Source organism: Arvicanthis niloticus, chromosome 26 (genome assembly GCF_011762505.2).
Source record: "Arvicanthis niloticus isolate mArvNil1 chromosome 26, mArvNil1.pat.X, whole genome shotgun sequence".
NCBI lineage: Eukaryota > Metazoa > Chordata > Mammalia > Rodentia > Muridae > Arvicanthis > Arvicanthis niloticus.
Window position 1 is genome coordinate 27,545,497 of NC_133434.1, and position 25,966 is coordinate 27,571,462.

General features: G+C 44.7%; 1 long non-coding RNA gene across 1 annotated transcript; it reads left to right on the plus strand.

The window, feature by feature from the left end:
- Positions 1-3,543: 3,543 nt before the first annotated feature.
- Positions 3,544-18,617, plus strand: LOC143438886 (uncharacterized). Its single transcript, XR_013107439.1, has 2 exons — positions 3,544-3,681; positions 18,082-18,617. It is a non-coding gene; the product is annotated as an uncharacterized LOC143438886 (long non-coding RNA).
- Positions 18,618-25,966: the final 7,349 nt, after the last annotated feature.

A 25,966-nucleotide genomic window follows, 5' to 3' on the forward strand; every position in this document is an offset into this window, starting at 1 on the left:
AAATGTAGGAAGATCAGAAGTTTGAGGTTGTCTTCTCCTACATGTTGAGTTTGGGACCCAGACAGCCTGGATTACATGAAGTCTTGTCACAACAGAGTAAAATAAAAAAGCAAGTACTGGGATGCCTCCAGGGACTGTTGCAGTGGACTCATCTCTCCTGGGGTCCAGACTTAAGGAGAGAGGAGACATTCAAGCGTTGAATTCTGATTGACTGGGAATGAATCCTGGCTCTACCATCGAGTGCTTCTAGGGACATAACTTCATCTCTCTGAGTCCTGGCTTCTAAATTGTAAAATAGGAACATGACCTTAAAAAAATGGACAGTTCTGAGCACTGAAAGAGCCAATCAGCTGAAAGGGGTGGCTTGCCAGTGGCTTCCCAGAGCACAGTGTGAGGAGAACATTCATTGCCACGAGTTTGGGCTGAGGAGAGGGGAACACACACACACACACACACACACACACACACACACACACAGAGCCAGTGAAACACCTCTAGCCCAGGGCAGAACAGATGTTAACTAGCTAGCAATGCCCTGTCTCCCACTTTTGTAAGTTAACATTCCCTGACCCCTCTGATCCAAGCCACAAGCCTAACTAGCCTCTAAGGGTCTGAGGTCTGCATCCCAAAAGGACTTGGATTCCAATTGCTATGATGTTTAGTAGCCATAATGATAATAAAAGTGCCAGGATTGCTGAGAGGTGTCATTTTCAACTGAGGGTATAGCCCATGGCATGACTCTGTGAGGTATGACATGGCATAGGATCCTTGGTTCAATATCCAGCACTGATTATATAGATATAGATATAGATATAGATATAGATATAGATATAGATATTGATATATAACTTATACACAGTTTATATTGTTATATAATTTATAGATTCTATGTATAGTTAGTTTGTATATTACTCTATATTTTACAAATGATTACATGACATGTGTGTTATGACTCAATAGAAAACACATAATACATGTATACAGACTGAGTATTCCTTATCTAAAATACTGGAGGCCTGGCCAGTGAGATAGCTCAGCCAACAGAGACCACCAAGGCTTGTACACCACAATGACGTGTTGGTGTGGGGGCTGGGAATGGAACCCAGGGCCTCATGCGTGCTGAGCGAGCACTTTACCGAGTGAGTGACATTGCCAGCCCAGGCTTTAAAGCACTAAACCCAGGTGGACCACAGGATAAACAGTTCAAATGTCCCCCAACCTTCCAGTCCTTGTTTCATTCCTGTGAGCTTGTTATCGTTTCAATGTAAAATGTCTCTCCCAGGTTTATGTTCTAGAACCTAGCTTCAAGATGAGGGAGGGGCTGTGGTGTTTTGAATGAGAACGGCCCTCATGGACACATGTTTGAATCCTTGGTCCCTCCTTGGTGGAACAGTTTGGGAAGGATCAGGAGGTGTGGGTTTGCCGGGGGAGTGTTGCTGAGTGAGGGTGGGCTTTGACATTTCAGTGCACTTTCTGCCTCCTGCTTGTGGATCAAGATTTGAATGAATTCTCAGCTGTTCGGCTGCCATGCCTTTGCTCCTCCACTGTGGACTCTCATTCCCTGAAACTAAGCAAAATTAAATGTCTTCTTTTATACAGTGCCTTGGTCCAGGTGTTTTTATAACAGCAATCGAAAAGTGACTAGGAACTTTGGGGGAGTGACTAGATCCTGGGGATTCAGACCCAATCAATGGATTAACTCCGATGGAGTCACAATATGGCAGCAGTTATTTGGCAGTGGTGAAAGATAGGAAGTGCGGTCTAATTAGAGGAAGCAGCTCTGTGGGGGCGTGGTCTTGTATCTCGGCCTGGTCCCTTCCTATTTTCCCTTCTCTGCTTCTCAGCTGCACAAGGTGAAGCCTGTTTTGGCTTCATGATGCTCTGCTTACTACAGTCTTGAAAGCAATGGACTAAACAGACTATGAGTGGAAAACTGGGAAACTGTGAGCTGAAACAAATTTTTGCTCCTTTTACAATACATTGATCAGGTATTTCTGACAGCATCAGAAAGTCTGACACAGAACTCTCAAGTATATTTGACAACACCCAGAGAATCCAGCTGAGTGTCTTTGCTCTTAAATGGCGTTTACTAAATGCCTGGCAGCTGGCTCTCTGCCAGGTACTGGTGATTGTGTTGGAAGAAATTGTGATGGGGGTGGGAGGTGCAATAGGAAACATACATATCTCTGTGCAAAGTGTTTGAAGATAAAGGCTTTATATGCAGGTGGATAAAAGCTAAGATGAGGTTTCACTGCAGGGCAGTAGATCCTGCCAGGCTCAACTTGGATCCTCCAGCATCCTCTCAAATTCTGCTGGTGCTTGGAGTCACCAGGTCTGCTGTGGAGGGCTCAGCCTCTCTGGGAAGCTTGCTGAAGACCCTCCTCCTCTGCTGATTCTAGGAGCTCTAGGTTGCCAGGGTTGGGGAGCAGTTTCTAGGCCAGGCTTTGAGTGTTCTATTCTCCATAGCTCTCCTGTGTGCTGGTGGGAGTGTTAGCTTCTAGGGTCATCCTTGTCAGCAGAACACTGCCTCCAGCCCAGAGGAAGAACAGATCTACCCTCTTCTGGTCTCAGTGAGAAGCAGCCTTGGCAACTGGAACCCTAAGGGAGGGAGACTGTGCCTAGAAGTTCCCCATGGATTCAACCTGTAGCTGTCCTCAGTGACAAGGGTTAGTTAAGTTACCAACTACTCCATGGTTCCAATGAGAATGTTAGAAGTGTGGGGCTGGGTACAGAGTCCGGAGAAATGGGTCACTAATTCTGTGGCCAAGTTGGTGATGCTGTCTGCCAGACACTGCCAGACATCTTCACTTTTACATGAGCGTGTGCATGTGTGATGTATGTGGGGTCAGAGATCAGAGGTCAACCTGAGATGTCCTTCCTCAGTGCCATCCACCTTGTTTTTATGAGACAGGGCCACTTCATAGTCTTGACGCTTGCTGACTTGACTAGCCTAGCTGACTGGTAAACTGAAGAATCCACCAGTCCCTGACTCCCCAGTGCTGGGATGACAAGCATGTGCCACCACACCTGGCTTTCTATGTGAGTTCTGGGTTTTGATCTCAAGTCCTCATGCTGTGCTATCTCCCCAGTCCCCACAAGCTTTTTGAAAAGTACCCTTTTCACTGAGAAAACAATGGAGACCCAGAGAAGTCTTAAACTTCCTAATATCACACAACATTCAGTGTAGACCTCTAAGGCTCTGAAGGTGGAGACAGTAAGTTGTTGTATGTGTTAGGATGCAGTTAGGCTTGTCTAGGGGAAGGACTGCCTTCCTCATTCTTGTATCACGTCCTGCCTCTCTTCATGAAAAGGAAGAGGAAAGCAATCCAGAGACAGCAGCTGTGGAAGGCAGAGAGGGTACCTGCTTCGCAGCACAAGGGCCCCATAATGAATTTCAGTTGTGTGACCTTGGATGGCCTAGGGAACTTCTGGAGGTCCTCCTGTGATTGGAGCTAGTCTCTGCAGACTTTCAGGGACTCCCCAGAGTCAGTCTTTCCTCATCATATGCTTTCCATAGCCAGGCTACTTCACTTCATTGCTACCTTTTGGTTTGTCCAATGAGGACTAACATGTCCTGGCTCCTCAGCTTGTCTAAGAAGATACAGCTTGCAGGGATTCTGGGAGTCACCTATGTTAGTGTTTCCTCTAGGCTCTACCCAACAGTTACCTAGCAACAGCCAGGTAGGAGCATGATTCACATATAAAAGGTCTCTCTCTCTCTCTCTCTCTCTCTCTCTCTCTCTCTCCATCATCTCTCTCTCCCTCGATCATCTCTCTCTCCCTCCCTCCCTCCTTCCCTCTTCCTCCCTCCCTCCTCCCTCTCTCTCTCTCCTCCCCTCTCTCTCTACACCAACATGTTCCCAGCCAGCCTCTTTCCTTCTTTCTCTCTCTTTTCTCTGTTCTTCTCTGACCCATTTCTTTCTCTGCCTCTACTCCCTTCCCTAGATTCCCCCTTCCAGGTCCCAAATAAACTTCATTTTATACTAGACCCGTCCTGCTGCATCATGCTGCCGCATTACAGAACACATCAACCTTTCCTCATGAGTCTGATGAGTCTGCAGGCCTTGCTTGTTTACTTCATCACCATCCTCACAGCAGCCCTGAGTTGTGAGGAGAGGGCTTAATGGGCTTCCCATTGTTAGCATTCTGTGTAGCTCTGCCCCACAGTTACCTGGCAACAGCCAGGTAGGCCTGACCCACTATGAAAGGAGTTGCTTGCCCCCTCCTGGCTCGCTTGGTCTCTGTCCCCTCACTCCTTCCTCCCTTTTTTCTATCTTCCTCTCTCCACGTGCTTATGGCTAGCCTCTACTCCTCTATTTCTCTACTGTCTCTTTCTCTGCCTCTACTACCTTATTAACTCCCTTCCCTGTGCCCTGAATAAACCCTATACTATACTATACTATATCATCCTGCGTCTGGTCCCTCAGGGGAAAGGGATGCCTTGGCATTGTCCCATACCTCACCACACTTCCATAGAACATATCCCCCCGCCCTTTATCTTTTTATAAACACATCACCCATCCTACAAATGAGAAAACCATAGTGTTCTGACTGCTAGAAGTCAGAGGCCATTGTCTTTGAATCCCAGCCTTTCGCTCTGGTGAATAATCACAGTTGCTAATCTGGTCATAGTGTGCTTGCTCCCTTCTCCAACCTCCATGGAATCATTTTGCAGGGCCGTTTGCAGCTGGGAATGCACCCTGCCTCCACAGGTGGCTCAGGTTACTGCTAGAAGCTTCTAGGCTAGTTTTTCCACAGGAATGGAAACTACTCTGTGATTCATTCCTGCTGACAAGGATGTGCACTGACAGCTCTGGAAACATCTGGGCTTCAGAAAATACATCTCAGGCTGGGGTATAGCTAAGTGGTAGAGCACTTGCCTAGCAAGCAGTCTGCATCGGGGTGATGGGGGAGAGGAGGAGGAGGAGGAAAAGGAGAGAAGAAGGACAGAGAGGAAGGTTAAGGAGGAAGACTTGGAGAAAGACTGAGGGGGGAAAGAAACACATACTGAGAAACCAGAGAGAAGGAGGAGAGAGAGGAAGAGGAAGTGGGGGTAAGAGAGAGAAGGCAAAGAGGAGAGATACAGAGACGAAGAGAAGTAAACAGAGAGAAAGAAGAGAGAGAGAGAGAGAGAGAGAGAGAGAGAGAGAGAGAGAGAGAGAAACTGTTTATCTTTTGCCCCACCCCCCCACCCCCAAACTCCAGGCAGAAGCCAGATCTCCTGTCACAGGAAGAGCTGATGAAGCGCCCTGGAGTGAGGCACTTCTCAGCATCAAGTGAAAGAGGAAACTGAACCCTGGTGCTCTCCTTCAGATAAGATGAAGGTTCTGCTTTGTTCTTGTTGAAGGAGAGCAGATTTTGGCGGATGACGGGATGCTAATGAGGCCCTGGAGGCGCTGGTGGAAAGAGTGCTAACTCAGAGTCACACAGGACTCTGTGGGTCCCTAGAGGTGTGACCTTGATCTAATCAGGCTACCTCTCTGAACCTGCTTTGTGGGGTTGTCAGAAGGGGTGAGAAGGCCATGCTGAAAATACTTACAGGCGTAGGAAGACACTTTTACAGCGTGTTGGTATGAAAATAGAATTCTAAAAGGTGTATGTGATAGACCCCTTTACCATGGGATATAGCAACAGACAGGAGTCATATACCACAATGCTAACCGTGCTTATTCTAGGTGATGGGTGTTCACTTGCTCTATTTTTCTCTTTTGAAAACCTGTTGTTATCATTCTTTCTAGGCTCCCCGCAACAGGTACCAGGCAACAGCCAGGGAGACCTGGCTTCCTATAAAAGGGGCTGCTTGACACCCCCCCCCCTTACTCTCTCTGCCTGTTCTCCCTTTGACCCCTTTCTCCTGCTCCGTGTTCTCATGTGTCTGGCACCTCAGTGTTTGAGATGTCTCAGCATGGGCCCACTGAGGCACCCTCTCACCTCACCATACTATGCTCTACAAAACATATCCTGGCTTCTTTTTGTAAAACCCAACACCTGTAATTTCTATTTTTGTTTACTGCTAAGCATGTATCACGTATTTATTAGTTATCGACACATATTGATTGCTGTATAACCAACCAGCTCCAAGACTTCGTGGAGTGGCTGGGGAGATGGCTCAGTGGGTACAGAGCAATCTCGAGGACCCGAGTTCAGATCCCAGCACTTACATAAAAGCTGGGCATGGCAGCCCGTGCTTCAAAGGACAGCAGGCACTGGAGATGGGCTGGCCAGTCTGTCTAACACTGTGAGCTCTAGTTTAGCAAGAGAACTTGCGAAGAAAAATAAAAGGTGGAAAGAGGCAGAGAAAGATGCCTTTTAGTCTCTACCATGGGCATGAACAGGCTAGTGCACCTGCAAACAAATACAGCGTGCACACACACACACACATACACACACACGAACACACACAAACACACACATGCACACACACACACACACACACACACACACACACACACACGAACACACACACAAAACAGTGATGACTCAGTAGAGCCATTAGTGGAACAAACACTTGGGAGACTGAAGTGAGAGGGTTGTGGCATTGAGACCAGCCTAGGCTACATAGCCAGACCCCATCTCAAAACAAAACAAAACAAAACAACAAACATGGCTGAAGAAATGGTTCAGTTGACAAGACCTTAGAGTCTCCAGAACCTACACAAAAGGCCAGGTATGGTAATGTAATTAAAATCCCAGCCCCAATGAGATGGGAGGTGGAGACAGCCGGATCCCTGGAAGCTTGCTGGTCACCTAGCTTAGACTACTTTGTGACGTTTCAGGCCCATGAGGCACCCTGCATTAGGACCAATTGTGGTATAGATGTCATGGTGCTTTTCCCAAATAGACACTAGAGTCAGAAAGACAGAAGATCTCACAAGGCACAAGTTGATGTTGAATCACCACTAGCACTTGAAACTCATGGGCAGAAACTCCTCAATGACTTCTTAGTCCAATTTGAATTCATCAAGGGATACCCATCAAAAGCTGGATAATGGCCAGCGGTCCTCATCAAATCTGGTTGTCTGGCTCATATAGTTACCAGTCATGTCCTGAAATGTTGGGTTCAGCCCATGCACTCTTCATGCGATGATTTCAGTGATATGTGCCTGGAGAAGATAGAGTTAGAGGTGGATGCTGACTTCAACAGTGTCTTTCCTAGCGGAACTTGTATTGCTTACTTTTCGGTGGCTGTGATAAAATACCAGAACCAAAACAACTTAAGGAGGAAATAGTTGATTTTGTCTCATACTCCCAGAAGATTGGAGTCCATCATGGCAGGGAAGGCTTGTCAGCAGGAGCAAGAAGCTGGTTGATCACATTTTGTTAGCACACAGCGGTGGGAGGCACAAGTGAGCAAACAGGAAGCAGGGTGAAGTTTAAAACTCTCAAAGCTGGCCCACTGTTGACATACTCCTCCTCCTTTCTAAAGGCTCTATAGTCTCCCCAAACAAAGCCCTCTGCAGCAGGGGACCAAATATCAAATATACGAGCCTATGGAAGAAATTTCTCATTTGAGCCACACAACCACCAAAAAAGATAAAAGGTTTTGGATGTTAGCATATAGGACTGCTCACCCAGAACTCTTTGGTAAACAGTTACATCATACTGGACACTAGACTTAACAGGAGTGTTTCTAGGTTGGTTAACACCTTGATTGATGGGAAGCTTTTCAGTCTTCCAAGAGGTAAATAGCAGAACTTACGCAGTCAGGAGAGCTGGCACGGTTGTAGGTGTTATGGATACCAACAGTAGGTACTCTGGTCCTGAGAGTATTGGGTTAGGAAGAATAATGATAGTTATCTGGTAACACTACTTCAGACTTTTCTTCATGTGATACTTCATCAGCCAGACCATGTATCAGAAGAGGTACACTTTCTCCTCAGTCACCTTCCCAGAGAGACAAGACAATCCAAAGATTGGCTAGGTTCTGTAACCTAACCAGTACAGGGAAAAGGTCTACAAGCAGCCACTAAACATTACACTCCAGAAAGACAGAGACAATGCTATTCATTTCTAGTAGCTGTTTACTGATGGTGGCCTTAAGATCCGGTGATTTGCTGGGGAAGTAGTTGACCCACCAAGACAACAAGGTGAGAATCTCTCACTGAATAACATATAATCAGTCTCTGTCACCAGTGACTCAGCTGTTAATATGGTGACCCAGCAAACACACATGGGTTCAATTGGTTACATCATACCCCAGAAGTCAGGACTCCTAACGACCTGGAGTCCTGGCTCATTTTAATCTGCCATGGAGGGTGGTTGTTCAGTCAGTTTAGTACTGGCTGACTGAAAATCCAACACGAGATATGAGAGAGTGTATTTCACCTGAGTCCTTCTCAGTCATCGACTCCCACTCTTTGATCATTTGGATCTTCTTGGACCCATCATTAGGGTCCCATACATCCTTAGCTGGGACCCATACATCCTTCTTTTAAATACTTTATAAGGCCCTGGGACAAGTATATTATCCCAAGGATTTTTTTCTATCTGTTCTTCAATAAGCTATGTGTAGACAAGGATAACTATCCTAGGCAGAAGTGTGAGATTTCAAACTTCATCTCATCCAAACTTGCTGGCTTAGAAGTTGCCACCAGATGACTGAAACGATTAATAACAATGAGTTTGCCAGATCAGGAGGACTTGATATATCTCTCAGTCCTGCTCACATATGATATAGTGTACAGCCTCTCAACTATTTAAAAATTCAATAAGGGAGCTTGATCTTACAGAGGTATGTGTTTCACATGATGTCCTTAACAAGATTAATTATAGAATTAGCACTTTGGCTGGAGTTTGCACCCTGCTCCTTCCTGGTGGTGAGCTGAGCATTTATGAGACTTACCTGGTTTCTGATATGCTCTCATCTCTCCTGGCATATGCTGATCTTCTGGAGTTGCTTGCTATGGTTTCTGTTTCAGTAGGCATGTGTTGTATGCTCAGGGATTAGATAAGGGTTTTAGCTTGGATTCTGAGAATTACATTCCAGTCCTCAAGCCTGCACAGCAAGCAGCTTACCAACTTATCCAACTCACTCAGCCTTGGTATGTTTTTAAAACCTGATTTATTTTATGTGTATGGGTGTACCCACATGCATTTCTGTTACTTACAGAGGCTAGAATAGGGCATTGGAACCCTTGGAAATGGAGTCACAGGATGATTATGAGCCACCATATAGGAACTGAGAACCTGGGAATTAAACTTGGTCCTGTAGAAGAGCAACTAGGGATCTTAACCACTGAGCCTTCTCTCCATCCCTCCCATTCACGCCTTTATCTGTGAGATGGCTCAGTGTGCAAAAGTGATTGCCACCAAGCCCAATGACCCGAGTTCTCCACCGGGATCCACCTGGTAGAAGGAAAGGACTGACTCTCCGAGGTTCAAACTGGAATACACTTGTTTGGTTGTATCTGGGGTTGGCTGCCTTGTTTAAGGAAGGAGGTAGGTTCCAGGGACATGGATGGTTCCTGTTGTAGTCTGTGACTGCTTTCTTTGGCGTAGAAGTAGTTGGATGACAGAAGGGATTTTGTTGTTCACTGTCGATAAAACTACAAATACTAATTTAAGAAAACAATAGGCAGAGGGTTATTAGTGGACCTGGGTTAGGAAAAAAACAAGCAAAGAAAACATTAGGAGGAGAGACCACGGCCAGGGCCTTGGGTGTTTGTGATGAAACCCCAGGCTCTTGTCCCAGGTCTGTATAACTTAGGCTGTTTCCACAGTGTTTTCTGCTTCTTGGAAATCAGTCATACAAAAACCTGAGCTTATACTGTGACTCCATTAGTCAGTCTTTTACAGTAAAAAACATTTACTTAGTCCTCAGTGTATATTATCTGGGTCTAGGGTACCAAAGTTGGGGGTAAATCATAGGTTTAGGGTTCTTTTTTATGATGTTTGGTTCAATGTGTGGTAGCTGATTATCCAGCTTTTCGAGAGCCTTGCTTTCTCGAATTTCTGGACTTGGGGGACATCTGTGCCTCTAGTATCCTTTCTTTCTGGTCATTCTTGTTACAACCAGTGGCTCCATGATGCCCACTTCTTCTGAGCTACAGCTGGCTTCCTTGACCGTTCATCATTTGCCTGTCTGGGCCTGACACAGTCTGGCTGAGGTCGGAGTGGACAGCCCTTTGGAGAAGTACTTGTGATCATTGGCTAGACCAGGACATATACACTATGGTGTATATCGTATCAGGATGTACAAAAGCAGCATGTATGTGCATATTCATGTGTGTGCACATGTATATGTTGATTCATGTGTATTTGGATGTCAGAAGTCGATATCAGGTATCTGTTTCAGCCACTCTCCTCCTTAGGTTTTTGAGACAGAGTTTCTTATACCGAGCCTTGAGCCCATAGCTGGACTGGTTGAACAGTGAACTCCGGGGATCTGCCTATCTCCTCTCAACACAGCCCTGAGGTTACAGCTGTGTGCTACCATACCTGTATTTTTATGTGGGTGCTAGGGTTTTGAAAGCAGGTCTTCAAGCATGCTCTGCGTGTGTTCTGCTAATCATCTCTCTAGTGCTGAACAGCACATTTTAAATTCAGGTGACCTCTTACCTTCCTCATGAATCTAAAAATGGCCACAGTCATCCCCTCTGCCTGGAACAGCCATGGCTATTTGGAAGTCATTATTTTCAAGGTATGAACTCAGTGGTCCCTTTATTGACTTGTGAAAGTAAGGGGAGTAACATCAACTTTTATACCAATTTTATGGCTAATAATATATTTGGCTTCCCAGAAACCAGTCATGAGGAACTCTGAACTCACAAAATGACTCCATTAAAGATAATTATTTTTTCACACTGAAAATATTTGTCTGGTACCTCTTTGTTTCTAGAGAACAAAAGGAACATTGCTCTGTATGCTCAGGACTGTGTTTATAAACCTGGCTGCAGTTCGCAGAAAGAATCTGTTTATGCAGCCTTTCAGGAATGGCGTTCCCCTTCCCATCTGGGGGCGTCTACACCATCTGTGGGATTATTTCCTGTTTCATTTGTTTTTCAGGTTATAGGGACTGTGGGAGCTCAGGAGATTTTGAACATTATCACTGTAGAGGGAATTGTGCAGCCCCGAAGCGCAATTAAAAACCAAAACTGAAAGGCAGATGTAAAACAGGCGTGAAGACCCATTCTAAGGGGGAAATACACCCACACAGATTGCCTTCCTCCATCTGAAGTCCAGGGGAAAAGCAAGAAGCGACAGGTACATGGAGTTCTCTGCAGTTCCAGAGCCAGCCAGCTACTCCTTCTGGAAGGAGGCGTGAGCTGCTGAAGGGAGAAAAGCTAAGAGTTCTGTCAAGTGTAAGCTGAGGAAAAACCAGGCAGGTGCTCTAGGATGTCTCCAGATACACCCAACTGTGCCATGGAGGATGGCGTGCCACACGCAGGAATGAGTAGAGGGTGGTCTGTGTCTAGCCAGCCTCCCCCGGCTGTGCAGCTGTGTCAGCCCAGGTCTCCCAAGAAATAGACACTGAAACAGGAGAGGAGCTGAGGGTTATTAGGCAAATGCCTGCAAGCACAAAAGTGTGTGTGTGTTGCAGGGAGAGCTGCGGAGATCTCAGACCTCCCTGTAGTCTGCCCCCACATAAGAGCAAAGGAAGGTTAGATGATAGTTTCTCATGCTATGCTGAGAAAGACAGGCAAGGCCATAGGAGGAAGAAAAGTTCCCGAGCAGAGGCCTTCCCTGAGTTCCAGTCTGCTTTAGTGTCCCCACTGGGAACAACCTGGGGAAGAATGTCAGGCTATCTTATTTCTCTGTGCCTCAGTTTCCACAACTGTAATGTGAAGGTTCTTAGGAGGATCGAATAAGATAGCACATGTGGCGTCAAGTGGGGTGACATCCTAGCCCTTGGGAATCTGAGACAGGAGGATTGCTTTGAGAGCCTGTCTCTAAAACCAGACAATGCCACATATAAAATGTTTGGAATGGAGTGTATTTACCCAGCAAAATGAGGGCTGCGGATTCTCTTCAGATTCTTGTCAGGCCCCGTCCTGAGGCAAGTTCTGCACAGGATGACTCTCACCTTAGCCCTGCCTAACCATACTTCCTCCCAACCCTCAACCAAATATACAAGGAGGCAGGTATGAGCACTCCATGGCTGCAGGGTTTGTGTTTGGCAGCCAGTGATTGAGTCTTTGTAACAGTCTCTGCTATAAATCCCGGAGGTGCTGAGATGGGGAGAGATGGCCAGCACTCTCACTTGGAAAGAAAGTACAGCACAGTTGGCGAGCTAGGCCATACCCCTTGGGAGTATTCTTGGGAGGACTGTCATGGGCCATACCTCTTGGGAGTATTCTCAGGGAGGACTCCCTTGGGCCATACCCCTTGGGAGGACTGTCATGGGCCACACCCTTTGGGAGGACTCTCAGTAAAGCTCTGTCTCTACATATTTGGCCTGAGAGTCAGACCACCCTACCTTACTCACTGTTTCCGGCCAACCTTCTGCTGCTCTCCGTGAGCCACATGCACCTGCTAAGCTTATTCCTCTGGCTTTTCTCCCTATGGTGTTGTCTTCCCAACTCTCCCTTCTAGTGAATGCCTTTTTCCTGTCCATCTTAGATATTCCCTCCCTAGGCACCCTTCTCTCACTACTTCCAGTCCCCTAGGTTTGTCATCTCACCAGTCTCTGCACCTGCCTCTTGTATCTGGAGAAAAGAGGTCCAGTACTGATAATAGTGCTACCATGGCTAATCACCATGTAGAGATAAACATTAGACAATATAGCGATAAATGGACTATATAATAGGAGCCATGATCTTGGTATCCCTGCGGCCCCAATAGACACTGGTGAATAAGCGTTTAATTCTATGTAGTAAGAGCTCACAGTACACAGATGTGTGAGAAACTATAGATCTGACATGTTCGCAGCCAATCCTTGTCCTATCTGGGCTTCAACTGTTTCCTTTGTACAGTAGGGCATGGCCTGTTGAGAGGGCCCTCTGAGAGGGCCCTGTTGGCTAAGCTGGCTTGACTCAGAGGCTCTGAGTCCTAGACTTTAAGTGTCAGCTGAGCTTCAAGGTCCTCCCTCCATGCTCCACTCCTGCTGCAGACTTCCAAAGCTGGACAGCTCCAACGCAAGTTCAACAGCTACCAACTCTCAGCATCTGGACAGCACCCTAGGCAGATGAGGCAGAGGACTGGCGGGCTGGTGGATTTGACCAGCAAGTTACATGATGGTGTGAGCAAGGCAAGCACCTCCCTGGAGAAATAGGCCTCAACAGCATGGAGAACTTCCAATGTCAGGGGAACATGTGGTCAGGCTCTGGCACCTTAGCACAAGAGCTTGGGGGCAGCTTTTGGTGTCAGTCTCCAATGTTTAGAGCCACGATCCTAGAATAATTTAGATTATACCTGGTCTAGATGTAAGATACAGAAGGCTTCTCACTTGATGCTTTATTTGTTGTTCATTTTTTGCTCTTTGTGTTGATTCAGGGTCTTGCATAGTCCCAGATGGCTTCAAACTCACTACACAGCAGGGATGAACCTTGCATTTCTGATCCTCCTGCCTCTACCTCCTGAATTCTGGGATTCCAGATGTATGACATTATGCCTGGCATCACTTGATCCTATGGGAAGTTTTTCTGTCTTATTTTGTTTTGTTTCTACTGTGAATGTTCAGAATCCTATTATCGGTTAAGGATTCGATCCCACACAGCACAGCATGTCCTAGGCTATGGGATATTTTTACATTTACATTTCACTGTTTCTTTGATGTTGGAACCAGTAACTGATTCTTAGACATTTCCATCATGACTCATACTTGTTCATTGACATACTTCGTTTTTATCCCCGGTACCACTTATAGCTGTTCAGGATAACAGAAAATGCACAGAAATGTTAAAATGTTACTTCTTTAAACAGATTCTGGGTTGCACATTTTTTTGCTGGGTTGCTGATTTATTTGCTCATCCATCAACTGTTCAGTGTCTCCTATGAACTAGACACTGTACTTGGACTTTCATACCACATCCCTAACCACCCCCAGTGAGGCAGGAACTATAATTCCCTTTTCAAAAATGAGAAAAATAAGACTTAGAGAGGTGAAGTGTCTTACAGTCTCAAAGGAAGTGACTGGAGTAGGGTTTCTCTTTGGTGCCTCAATTCTATTTGGTATTTTCTGGTTTCATTTCTGTTACTATGATAAAATACCCTGAGACAAAGCAACTTAGGGGAAAAAGGAGTTTATTCATCTTACAGTTTCAAGTCTCAGTCTGTCATTTCTGCGAAGTTGTGATAGGAACGCAGGCAGCTGGTCACACTGTGCCCACTGTCGGGAGGGGAGAGATCACTCTGCTCCTTCACAGCATCACATTTTTGACCATATCAGACTGGATTATTCACATCTCTAGCTGGCCCATAGGCCTATGCCATTCTCATTGCTAACTTTTGTCTCTAAGCCTGTTTTTGTTTGTTTGTCACAGGTTCTCACTATGTTCTCCTGGCTGGCCTGAAACTCACCATGTAAACTAAATAGGCCTTGAAGTTGCTGTGATTCTCCTGCCTCTGCCTCCTGAATGCCAGAGTTCCAAACATGGGCCACTGTGTCAGACTTATTCCCACTGTTTTGAAGCACAGAACACTGCAGCGTTGTAGTTTGGTCGGTGAGATTCATCTGTCCAGGTAGAATATCCATGTCCAGTTATTTTTCATTCGTTCAACATAAAATGATGAGAACTAGCTAAACAGAGATATTTGCTTGATTTTAGCCCAGAGACATAAAGATCATGGTCACCTTTTATATCAAGATCTATGGGGACCCAATACCTCACTACTCGTACACTGAAGAAGGAATTTGTTTAAGTAGAAATATCTAGGACCCAGGGGTCTGGGGTGTGACTCATTTGGCAGAGTGCTTGCCTAGTGTGCACAAAGCATGGATTTAAGTTCCAGGAAACCTAGGCAGCATAACCATCCTGTCTCAAAACCAAACCAAAGTCAGCCACCAAACCTCTAGGAAACCAGGTGCTAGCAAGATGCCTCACAGGTTAATAGCATTGTTGGAACCAGGTGCTGGTGAGATGTCTCACAGTTAATAGTGTTGTCGGAGAGGACCAAGGCTTTGTTTCTAGCATCCACTTGGTGGCTCACACCTGCTTTTAACTCTAGTTCTAGAGGATATGATGCCTCCTTTTGGCCTCCTGCATGTTTTACTGCACACATATTCACAAAAATGAATAATAATAATATGAAAATGTAGAAACTTGGTAGAAGGTGACTGGTCTTGTAGGAGAAGGCTGGAGGAAGACAAATGGGAGGAAATGTACCAATGAGACTGCTACGTCACATCCTGAGGTTAGTTAAACGAAAGTGTTACAAGCTCTGATTGGAGAACTGTAATAGATCAGTCATGTGACAATGACAAATGCCAATGATGAGTGCAAACAGACATTGGTGGCCTGCATAAATGAAGGGTCTTCTACATGCTCGGGAGGAAATGAGTATCTCTCGGATAGCCCTAATCAGGTGCTGTAGACTAAAATGGCCAATGTAGATAGGGAACCAGTGATAGAGAGTTTTGCTTAGAGCCAGATGACCCAGGTTCAGATCCCTGCTCCGCCCTCCAAACAAGCTTTAAGCAATCTACAAAGAATCCTATCTCATTTATGGAAACAGTTACCCTAACACATGCCTTATCTCTTTCATTAAGTTAGGGATAAAAAGGAACAAATCCTTCAAAATTTAAACCTAGAATTACCATATAAGCCAGCAGTCCATTTCTTGATATATCCCCAAAGGAACTGTAAGCACAGGCTCAGATAGACATCTGTACACCCATGTTCATGGTAGTGCAATTCACAGGTACCAAAAGGTGGAAACAGTTGTGTGCAGCCCTGGCTGAGTGGATATATACAATGTATCTTTATGTCATGGGATAGAAGTGGATATATACAATGTATCTTTATGTCATAGGCTAGAAGTGGATATATACAATGTATCTTTATGTCATAGGCTAGAAGTGGATATATACAATGTATCTTTATGTCATGGGATAGTTCCCAGTACAGGCTGCAACATGGATAATTCCTACAAACATCATGAGAAGCAAATAAGCCAGATGCAGATGGACAAATGGTGTTTGATTCCTCTCACATGAAGCACCTAGAATAATCAAACTCACAGGGAAAGTAGAAGTGATTATCCAAGTCTGGAGGAGAGCAAGTTAAATGTTACCAGTTAATGAGGGCGATTTCAGCAGAGATGTTGAAGTATGAAGTTGGCACCTGGGGTAGACCAGTGTACACGTGTCACTGAACTTGATGTACAGAAAATGCTCCAGTACTAAATGTTGCTGCTACCACAGTAAGAAATAGAGTCTTTTGTCTTTAGTTAAAAAAAAAAATACTAAAAACTGGGCGTGTGCTGTACATCTGCCATCCCAGCATTTGGGAGCAGGAGACAGATGCAGGAGTTCAAGATCAGCCTTGCCTATGCATCTAGTTTGGGACTATTTGGGGACATAGTGGGACTCTGACTAAGAATAAAAACAGGATTAAAAGAGTTTTACAAAAGAGAGAAGTATAAAGTAGAGGGGTGGGTTTTGTAATCTGTGCATGATAAAAAAAACTAAAACTAAAAGAGAGAGAGAGAGAGAGAGAGAGAGAGAGAGAGAGAGAGAGAGAGAGAAGATATGAATTGAAAGTAGTCAGTGGCTCTGCCTTGTTTTTCCTATCAGCTTTTAGGATAATTGGACTCTGGAAGAAAAAAAAAGACCCACAGTCCAACATGCCTGATTCATTATTTTTTAATGTTCCTCATTTATGTTCTATTCTGAGGTATTGAATTTTATTCCACAAATAAAACTGGTTCAGACCAATGAAAGGCAAAGTCATTGTTTTGTCAGGAAGAGGCATCTGAAGAGCACTGAGCCCCTGTGTTCTTTCACTCTGCTTACCAGTGGTGCCCAGGGACAGGGAGTGTCCTGCTCCAGGATTGCCTGGTAAAGGAATCAGCAGGGCTTCCTGTTTATCTCTTGAGTCTCCTAAGAGTCTGCACTGGGTCCTGGATTCCCAGAACTCAGCTAACCACAGTGAGCCTTGCAGATGGATTTGCAATCTTGAAGATGAGGACTGAACCCAGGGACCTAGGAGACCCCCAACAAGGTGCTGTTTGTAGCTCTGCCTGAAAGAGCCTGAAGGTCGTGGTTCCTCTAACTGTGCTTATGAAGCTCACAGCTGGCTGTGCAGTTCAGTGGTAAATGCTCGCCTAACACCCATAAGGCCCAAGCTCAATATCCAGCCCTGAAAACGTCACAACACCTAATATCGAGAATGAGTATAGTGAGTGTGAGAATGAGAATAGAGTATAACCCATGTAAATAAAAGCACAGAGCGACACATGATTTGGCAGTAGTATGTGACAGCACATACTAGTAATTTAAACACTCGGGAAACTGAGGCAGGGGAGGATTTTCATGAGTTTGAAACTAGCCTAGGCTATATAGAGAGGTGTGTCTCAAAAAGTAAACAAACAAACAAGTAAATAAATAATGAGTAAATAAATCTGATTAGGCATGATGTGTTTTTCAGAGGCTGAGTAGGGATATCTGAAGTTCACAACCAGCGTGGGCAACAGTGAGTCAGTCACAAAACACAACACACACAAAGGGCTTTTGGAAGAGTATTTCTCTAGCATTGTAAGGCCCCTGGTTTAGTCCCAGTACCACATCCTCACAGACATACAGAGGAACTTTGGAAGTAAGTTGGTATAACTTGTAAGCAACACTGCACTAACAATGGCTGTTTTAAGCAATATGTTTATTTTGTGTATGTGCTGGAGGTTCTTGCTCTCCCACTCCTTTTGACTTTAAAAGTAAAATAAAATAAATAAAATAAAAAAGGAGGAGGTATATCCTCATACACCACAAATTTATTTAAATCATGGTCTTTTTATTTTTTATTTAATTTAATTTTTTTTTTTTTAAATTTGGGTGCCAAGGAACTTTCTGCTGAGTGTCTCTGGCATTCTACAACTAGGCATACTTATGCACAGGTGAAAAGGAAGGATCCACTTACTGGCATAAGGCATGATCCCAATCAGGTATTTAATATGAGGAAGAGGACATGTTTGTGTCTTTTTCTGCAGGATGCTGAAGAATCTTAGTGGCTGCCAGAGCGATGGGTGAGACATGCTGATGCCGGGATAAAGAATGATGCTGACCTGTGAGCTTGCTGAATGCCCTGACAGTGGTGACTGAGAAGCTGTATTGGATATATGTTCCTGACCCATCTTTGCTTACCAGATGGGACAAGCTGCCTTACCTCAAGTTTTTAGACCTTGTGGAATAGAGAATCAAAAAGAGAAGTTATAATGACTCTTGTATTTTTCTTAAATGTGACCTGTTATTTGGAATCAATCATGGACTGTTCTAGAAATCAATCCAATATTGGAAATAACAATCTTCATTTGGAAGACAAGATCTAGACATTTTCAGAGATATATATGGAAATTAGGTGCGGTTCTCTATGTTGTTATGTTAGCAAGAGATAAAGTTGGGATAGTATCTGGATTTCAAACAGGTGTTAACACATGTGTTAAGGCTCTTTTAATTGTCAAGTTAAAAATACTTTTGTTTCTTCTACAGTATTTAATGTAAGTTGCATTGGTTGTACAACTCCTAATTGTGTTTGTGTTTTGAAATTTGTCATGTCAGCTTTTGTTTTATTGCCCTGAGTATTACAGAACCTTGGTATTCTGAAAAAAGCTTGCAAGTACTGGAAGAAGTGAGCCAGGCTTTAAGCAGAAGCAAGAGGGTAGTGGGCTTGATTATTGCTGGTATAACAGCCTTAATTACATTAATTGCTAGCACCACTGCTTCTGCAATTGCTTTGATACAAGAAGTTAAGACTTTTGTTAATCATTTAGCACAAAATGTTACTAATGTGTTGAATATACAAGAGGATTTAGATAGGCATTTGGAACAACGGATTGATGCTCTTTATCCTATTCAAATTATTGGAAGGAGGCTCAGAGTTTAAGAGTAAGGAGACATCTTGAGTGTCATGCCAAATACCATAGGATTTGTGTTACTTCTAAAATTTACAGTGGTAGTCATTATAATTAGGAAAAAGTTTAAAGACACTTGCAGTGTATTTGGCATGATTCTAACACCTCTCTGGATGTTTTAACTTTGCATAGTGAGCTTATGAATTTAAAGAATGCTGCTCTGCTGAGCGTTGATGTGGCAGATACTGCTCATAAAATTATCCATAGCCTGAGGTTAGTATTTCTATTTTGATCAAGCTTCAAGAATGGCATATATAGCTTTTTGTCCTGAGAATACTTTTATTCCTGCCCATCATGTTAAATCAACATGTTGGCAGCCAAAGTACATGGCTTGAACCTGAATATGGAGCCCCAGACAGTTATTAAATTAATAGGCTGGCAAGCCAAGGACTGGTAAGATTCTGCACAGAGTCTTACCAACCTAAGGCAGAAGTGCATTGCTTTTGATAATGCATATTCCATGACAGGTAAGGAATGCACTCTTGGCAGAATGACCTAAGACAGGCTCAGTCTTGTTTATGAAATAAAAAAGAGGGAGAGGCAGAGAGCTTTTGGGGTTGCTTGGCAAGAATCTGACATGGTCCAAGGACAAGGAAATGGGACGCTTGGCAGGAATACAACATTGGCCAAGGACAAAAAGTAGACTTCAGGCAGGAATATGACATTAGGCTAGAACAAAGAAGTAATTTCAGGCAGAAATCTAAATCTTAGGCCAGAACAAGGAAGTAGGCTTCAGACATGAAAATGACTTTGGTCTAGGACAGGGAAGTAGGCTCAGATATTTTGATCATCCTGATAACCCCTTAGAAACAGTGTTCATGAGAGTGTTCACGTAACTGGGTTTAATGCCTTGCTTGCTCTTTGACTATTTGTGTTTATTGTCTTGCTTGTTCCTTGACTATTTGCATCTATTGTATCACTAGTTCCTGAACCTAGAACTGACCTTAATACTTGCATGTAATTAAAATGGTATAAATGCAAAAAGGAGGAGGGGGGATGGGATAGGGGGTTTCTAGGGAAGGGAAATGAGAAAAGGGGATGACATTTGAAATGTAAATAAGTAAAACATCCAATTAAAAAAAAAACATACACTCCTTACACACACACACACACACACATAGAGTGGTGCAGTGGGGGGCTTGGAGAGATGGCTCAGTGGTCAGAAGCACTTTCTAGTCTTGCAGAGAACCAGAGTTCAGTTGCCAGCACTCACGACTGTCTCACACCTTGGTCTGGCCTCCATAGCTCTTTGTGCTTCTCTCTCTGCCTGTCACCTGGTCTCCTATGAAAGCATCAACTGGACGTCCTCCTCCTAATCCTGGCCACACTGAAAGAAGGAATCAAAGTGAGACTCCTTTCTCTCTTTCTCCCTGTCCCTCCACCCGCTTTCTTATTTCCAGTTACTTCAACCTACTGAGGTCTGTCTCCCTCATTCCCCTGATGCTCCCAGCTTCCCCAATTACCATGGTAAAGTGATCTCTGCAATCAAAATCTGTCAGATGCTGTGATGATAATTAATACAAACTGTCAATTCAACAAATTCCTAAGTCACCTAGTAGACAAACCTCCGGGAGTGTCCGTAAGGGAAGTTTCTAGACCGGTTAACTGAGGTGGGTGGAGCCTCCGTAGATGTGGGAGGTACAGTTCCCTGGGCTGGAAAGCAGAAGGCAGGGTGAGCGCCAGGCTCTCTCATCTACTGACTGAAGATGCAGTGTGACCAGCTGCCTCCCGCTCCTTCTCCACGCTTCCCTGCTGTGATGAACTGTATCCTCAGACTCAGCTAAACAGAACCTTCCTTCCTAAAGTTGTTTTCATTAAGTATTCTGTCACAGCAACAAGAAAAGTCACCAATAGAAATGGTTCTCTTGGTGGCTCTGGGGATTTTTCTGTGGCTTCTGTGGTGACCCACACTCTAGGTCTCTCAGCGTTGCTCTCTTCTCTGCCTCCCTCCCTCTCCTCTGCCCTTATGTACTTGGTTTCTTTATAGTTCAGTCTCTCTTTGTGTTGGGCTTTCTTGCCCAAGATAGCCTCTCCACCACCCCTGGAGTCAGGACCTGGAAAGCCCAGCCCCGGTCAGGCCAGACTCTCATTTTAGTTTCACCTCAATCCTGCCTGGCCCCTCTTCCTGGTCACCACACAGGTACTTCAAATGTATCTAATAGGATTCAGTGTCTCCCCCTGAAACCAGATTCTCTTCCCTGTTTCAGTGACTAAAGTGTCACCTTCCCAGACTGTAACTCTGGCAGGACAGGAGATCATTTGTTTTTGTCTATCCCAAGCGTCCATAACACTGCCTGGCTACAGTAGATCCCATGACAGTACCCATTGTAATGAGAATCTGACCAGTCCCTGCCCTCTCCCTATGTGTTAATACCATCTCTAAGGCCGGCCCCTCCTTCCCCTAAAACATTTTTACTCACATGCATCCCTGCCTCCAAAAGCTCCCTGCTTCCCTATCTGACCCATCTTCTGCCTGGACAAGGACAACTCCCCCTTCCTGGTCTCTCTGCCTCTCATCTCTTGTTCTCTAGAACACTAGCCAGAAATTCTGTTTTAAAACCTCCATATGGTCTCTCCTCTAACAGATTAAGACCTCCCCCACCCAAAGAGCTGCTGGTGCTATCAGGAAATATTTCCCGGCATTCAAGAAGATAGTCTGACTATACAGGTTTGTTGTTTGTTTTTGTTTATTGTTGTTTATTGGTTTTATTATTCAGTGCTGGGGATTGACCCCAAGGCCTTGAATATGCTAGGCAAGCCTTCTACCAATGACATGCAGCCTTAGCCAAGTGTAGGTTTTTCTTCTTTTCACTGTCATTATTAATGTAGGTTCCACCCCACCACACCTCCCACCAGGGTCTTGCTCTTCGGCTTAGATTGGCCCAGAACATAGAGCAAGCTGACTTGCTCTCCAGAGTGCTGGGCTTGTAGAGGTAAGCCAGTACACCTGGCTTCAATTTTGATAAATGTTTCTCTGACCACTGAAGGCAACTGAAGGCCAAACTCCTTGGCCTTCCCAGGCCCAGAATTTCTTCCCGGTGGATGGTGTTGGGGACCTCTGTAACACAAAGACTGCTTAGGAGATGATGTGGAATTCTCTAACCTCAGATGTTCTGCCAGCTCTTTTAAAGGATGCTGGCTGGTTAGTGCCCTCCTGGCCTCCTGTTCCTCTCTGCTTGTTCCTCCCACTCACTCTGGAGCTCACCAGGAAGCAAGGGCTGGGTGTAGCTCCCAGCTGTTCTATAGAGCTTGGAGAGAAAAGAGTAGGAGGGAGACGAAGCTGCCAAGGGACTTCAGGCTTCTCCCTTGGTATCTCTCTTTTCTCGCATCCTGAGCTCCCAGCATGCTTTGCCTGTGGCCACCACTGACTGTCTACTAAGGGCTCCATTAAGTGGATGCCGTAGGCTTCCAGCATGTGGCAGTGGACTTCTTCAGGGTAGGAGGGAGAGAGACTCGGCTAACTGCTTTCAAAGAGGGAAAAGACTTGGCCTCATTGGGCTTGAAAATCTTGGTAACTTAGAGCCTGGGGTTATGAAAATGGGGCACAGAGGCCTCCTAAGGACAGCGTAAAGGGAATTCAGGCAGAAAGTCTTTCTGGAAGACTTTGAACTCAGGTTGCAGGGCCCTAGAGAAATGTTCAGAACCCAGCTTCAGTGACATCCTGAACTGTGAAGTTAAGTTCAGTGAAGTTGCTGAACGGAAACCAAAGGATTTTTGGGGGGAATGGCTAAATTTAGATTATAAGGGCTCTTACAGGATTCACTGAATTCAGGCAAAGGGACTTTGGGAAGATGTTCTCTTACTGACTGTGGGAATGTCTGTTGAGGCTGCTAAACTTAGATCCATATTCATGGAGACAACAATGAACTCAAGTTACAGAGGCTTCTCACAGAAACCAATGAACTCAATTTAGGAATACTGCTTGGGGGTGTCACTGAACTGTTATTGCATGCTGTCTTAGTTAGGGGTTTACTGCTGTGAACAGACACCACGACCCAGGTGTCAACTCTTATAAAGAACAACATTTAATTGGGGCTGCCTCACCGGTTCAGAGGTTCAGTCCACTATCATCAAGGCTGAAGCATGGGAGTGTCCAGGCTGGAAGAGCTTGGAATGTCACCTCTTGTTCTGAAGGCAACAAGGAGAAGACTAGCTTCTAAGCAGTTAGGATGGGGGTCCTAAAGCCCATGCCCACAGTGACACACTTCCTCCAATAAGGCCACACCCACTACAATAAGGCCACACCTCCTAATAGTCCCACTCTCTATGCCAAGCATATTCAAACTACCACACATGCCTAGAACTTTGATTGTACATTCAAAGCCCATGTGGCTTCCTTTGGCTGCACTCAGTTATAGGGCATACAGATAGAGAACACAGACTATAGTCATTCACAACAAGGCCACTTACAATTTCTTCCTACCTTCTGCACACACACACACACACACACACACACACAGAGAGAGAGAGAGAGAGAGAGAGAGAGAGAGAGAGAGAGAGAGAGAGTTTTCCTTTCCTGCCTGTCTCCTAGAATACTCCACATTTTCTGGATCTTTAACACAAGGATACAAGTCCTTAGATTTTCTGCTCTTTTTGCTACCTGCTACCTAGATGACCTCATCCAGTCTCATGACTTTATTGTTTGTTCTCTGAAAACCCTCAACTTTACTTACATTTTTAGCCCAGATCTCTCCTTCTGTTCCAGAAAAACTCCTGCCTGTCTGTCTGCTTGATACATCCATAAAATTGGCTGATACACATTTTTATTTCACAGTTCCCCCAGGACTGACATGACAGGTAAAAGACAATAGGTGGTGTCTGTGCTAAAAGCAAATACCATTTTGAGTATTTACAGCAGAGAGGTGGACAAACACCACCACTGAGGAGTGTGAGGCAATTCAGAGTCTTGCAGTAGTTGGGACACTTCCATCTTTAGAGAGTTAGGGGGAAGGGCATGGGTACTAAGGCCTAAGGTATATTTGTTTGTTTGTTTTATTTTTTTTCTGAGTGAAGGGGTCACTGTGTAGCCTTGGCTGTCTTGAAACTTGCTCTGTAGACCAGGTTGGCCTTGAACTCACAGAGATTCACCTGCCTCTGCCTGTGCCTCTTGAGTGCTGGGATTAAAGGTGTGCATCACCATTGCCTGGCAAGTTGTGTTTTTTTTTTTTTTTTAATTGATTTTTGATTTGCTCTTGTGCCACAGTGTGCAAGTGGAAGTCAGACAGCTGATGGGAATCAGTTCTCTTTCCACCATGTGGGTTCTGGACTCAGAGGCCAATCCTTTTAACCACTGACTCATCCTTCCATGCCTGAACCTGGCTTTTTTATGTGAGTTCTAAGTGCTGTGTGCCAAGTACTTTTATCCAATGATCCACCTTACCAGCCTCATAGTAAGGACAGGGTCTTACTATGAGACCTTGGCTTGCCTGGAACTCCTTTGTATTCACAAGAGAGGTCTTGAGCTCCTCCTGCTTCCTAAGTGCTAGGAATTCAAGTTATACATCATTGCTCCCAGTGTCTCCGTGTAGCCATGACTGTCCTGGAACTCACTCTGTAGACCAGGCTGGCCTTGAACTCAGAAATCCACCTGCCTCTGCCTCCTGAGTGCTGGGATTAAAGGCATGTGCCACCACCACCTGGCTCCAAGGTACATTTTTTTTTTTTTTAATCACTGGGTTTAGTCTCTGAATTCTAGCAGCTACCATGAAGAGAGGAACTTGGGGTTTCTGGCTAGGATGCCAAATCTTTTCTATCCCAATGTTTTGCTACACACCACCCCTCGAGGGCACTGCCTTTAAGATGCCTTTGGTTGTGATGAAAACCGTGGTTGCTTGAGTGAAAATGGCTTCCATAGGCTCCCATAGGTATTTGAACACCTGAAATCCAGTGGTGGAACTGTTTGGGAAGGATTAGAAGGTGTGACCTTGTTGGAAGAAGTGTATTACTGGGTGTAAGAAGATTGTGTGTGTGTGTGTGTGTGTGTAGTGAGAATTCTAAAATCGTTGTTTATTTAAAAAACAACCACAAAAATATTTTTAAGAATGTGTTTTTGTTTTAATCCCAGGTGTGGGTATATGACTCTGCTTTGCAGCTGCTATGATTTGCCTCGTGCTCTAGCAAAGGCACAGTTTTGCCAGCTGCAGATAGTTTCTGGGACTGTGTGATGTTTGGAATTCTGGAAGTTTTTCAGTGGGTGTATAAATGCCAGAGCCCTGATTGGTGAGGTTGTTGGTTGTTGCTTGTTGGTTGTTCATGGGGGTTGGGTGCACTTTGTTAATGATTGTGTTCAAAGAAGAAACAAAAAGAAAGGCATTAGACTCAGGGCTTCCTCTCTCCCCTCTATCCTTCTTTCTCTCCCATCTAGTGAAATGGGGACAGAGAGATAAAGGGTGGGAAAAAGAAAAACCCACAATGACCATGATTCTGACTCCAGGACTTCTGACAAATTTGTGTTATTTTAAGCCAATTCAAGTCATGATAATTTGTCATCAAAATAGAAAACAAATAGGGAGACTTACAATCAATTCCTAAGACAACCAACAACCTGGTAATAGGAAAGAAGAAAAAAGTCTCCTACGAAGGAAGACAAGATGGCAGTTATGCGTATGCACCTTGGGTTGGTGAGCTGGCTCTGCAGCTAAACTCTCTTGCTGCTGAACCTGATGGCCTGAGTTTGATCCCAGGGACCCACGCAGTGGAAAAAGAACTGAGACATATAAGTTATTTGACCCCCAACTATTTGCGAAATAAATAAATAATAAAAAATAAATAAGTAAATGTAATTTATAAAAAAAGCATGGGCCTTGAAGATAGACAGACCTGATCCAAATCCCATCTGAGCTTCACTCCTCGATCTCTGCAAGTATAGAAGTATAAGACCTACCTTGCCCAGGAAGATTGTGAAGATCAAGGTAATTCAGGGGAGGGTTGAGGATTTAGCTCTGGTTCACATCCATGGTTGAGC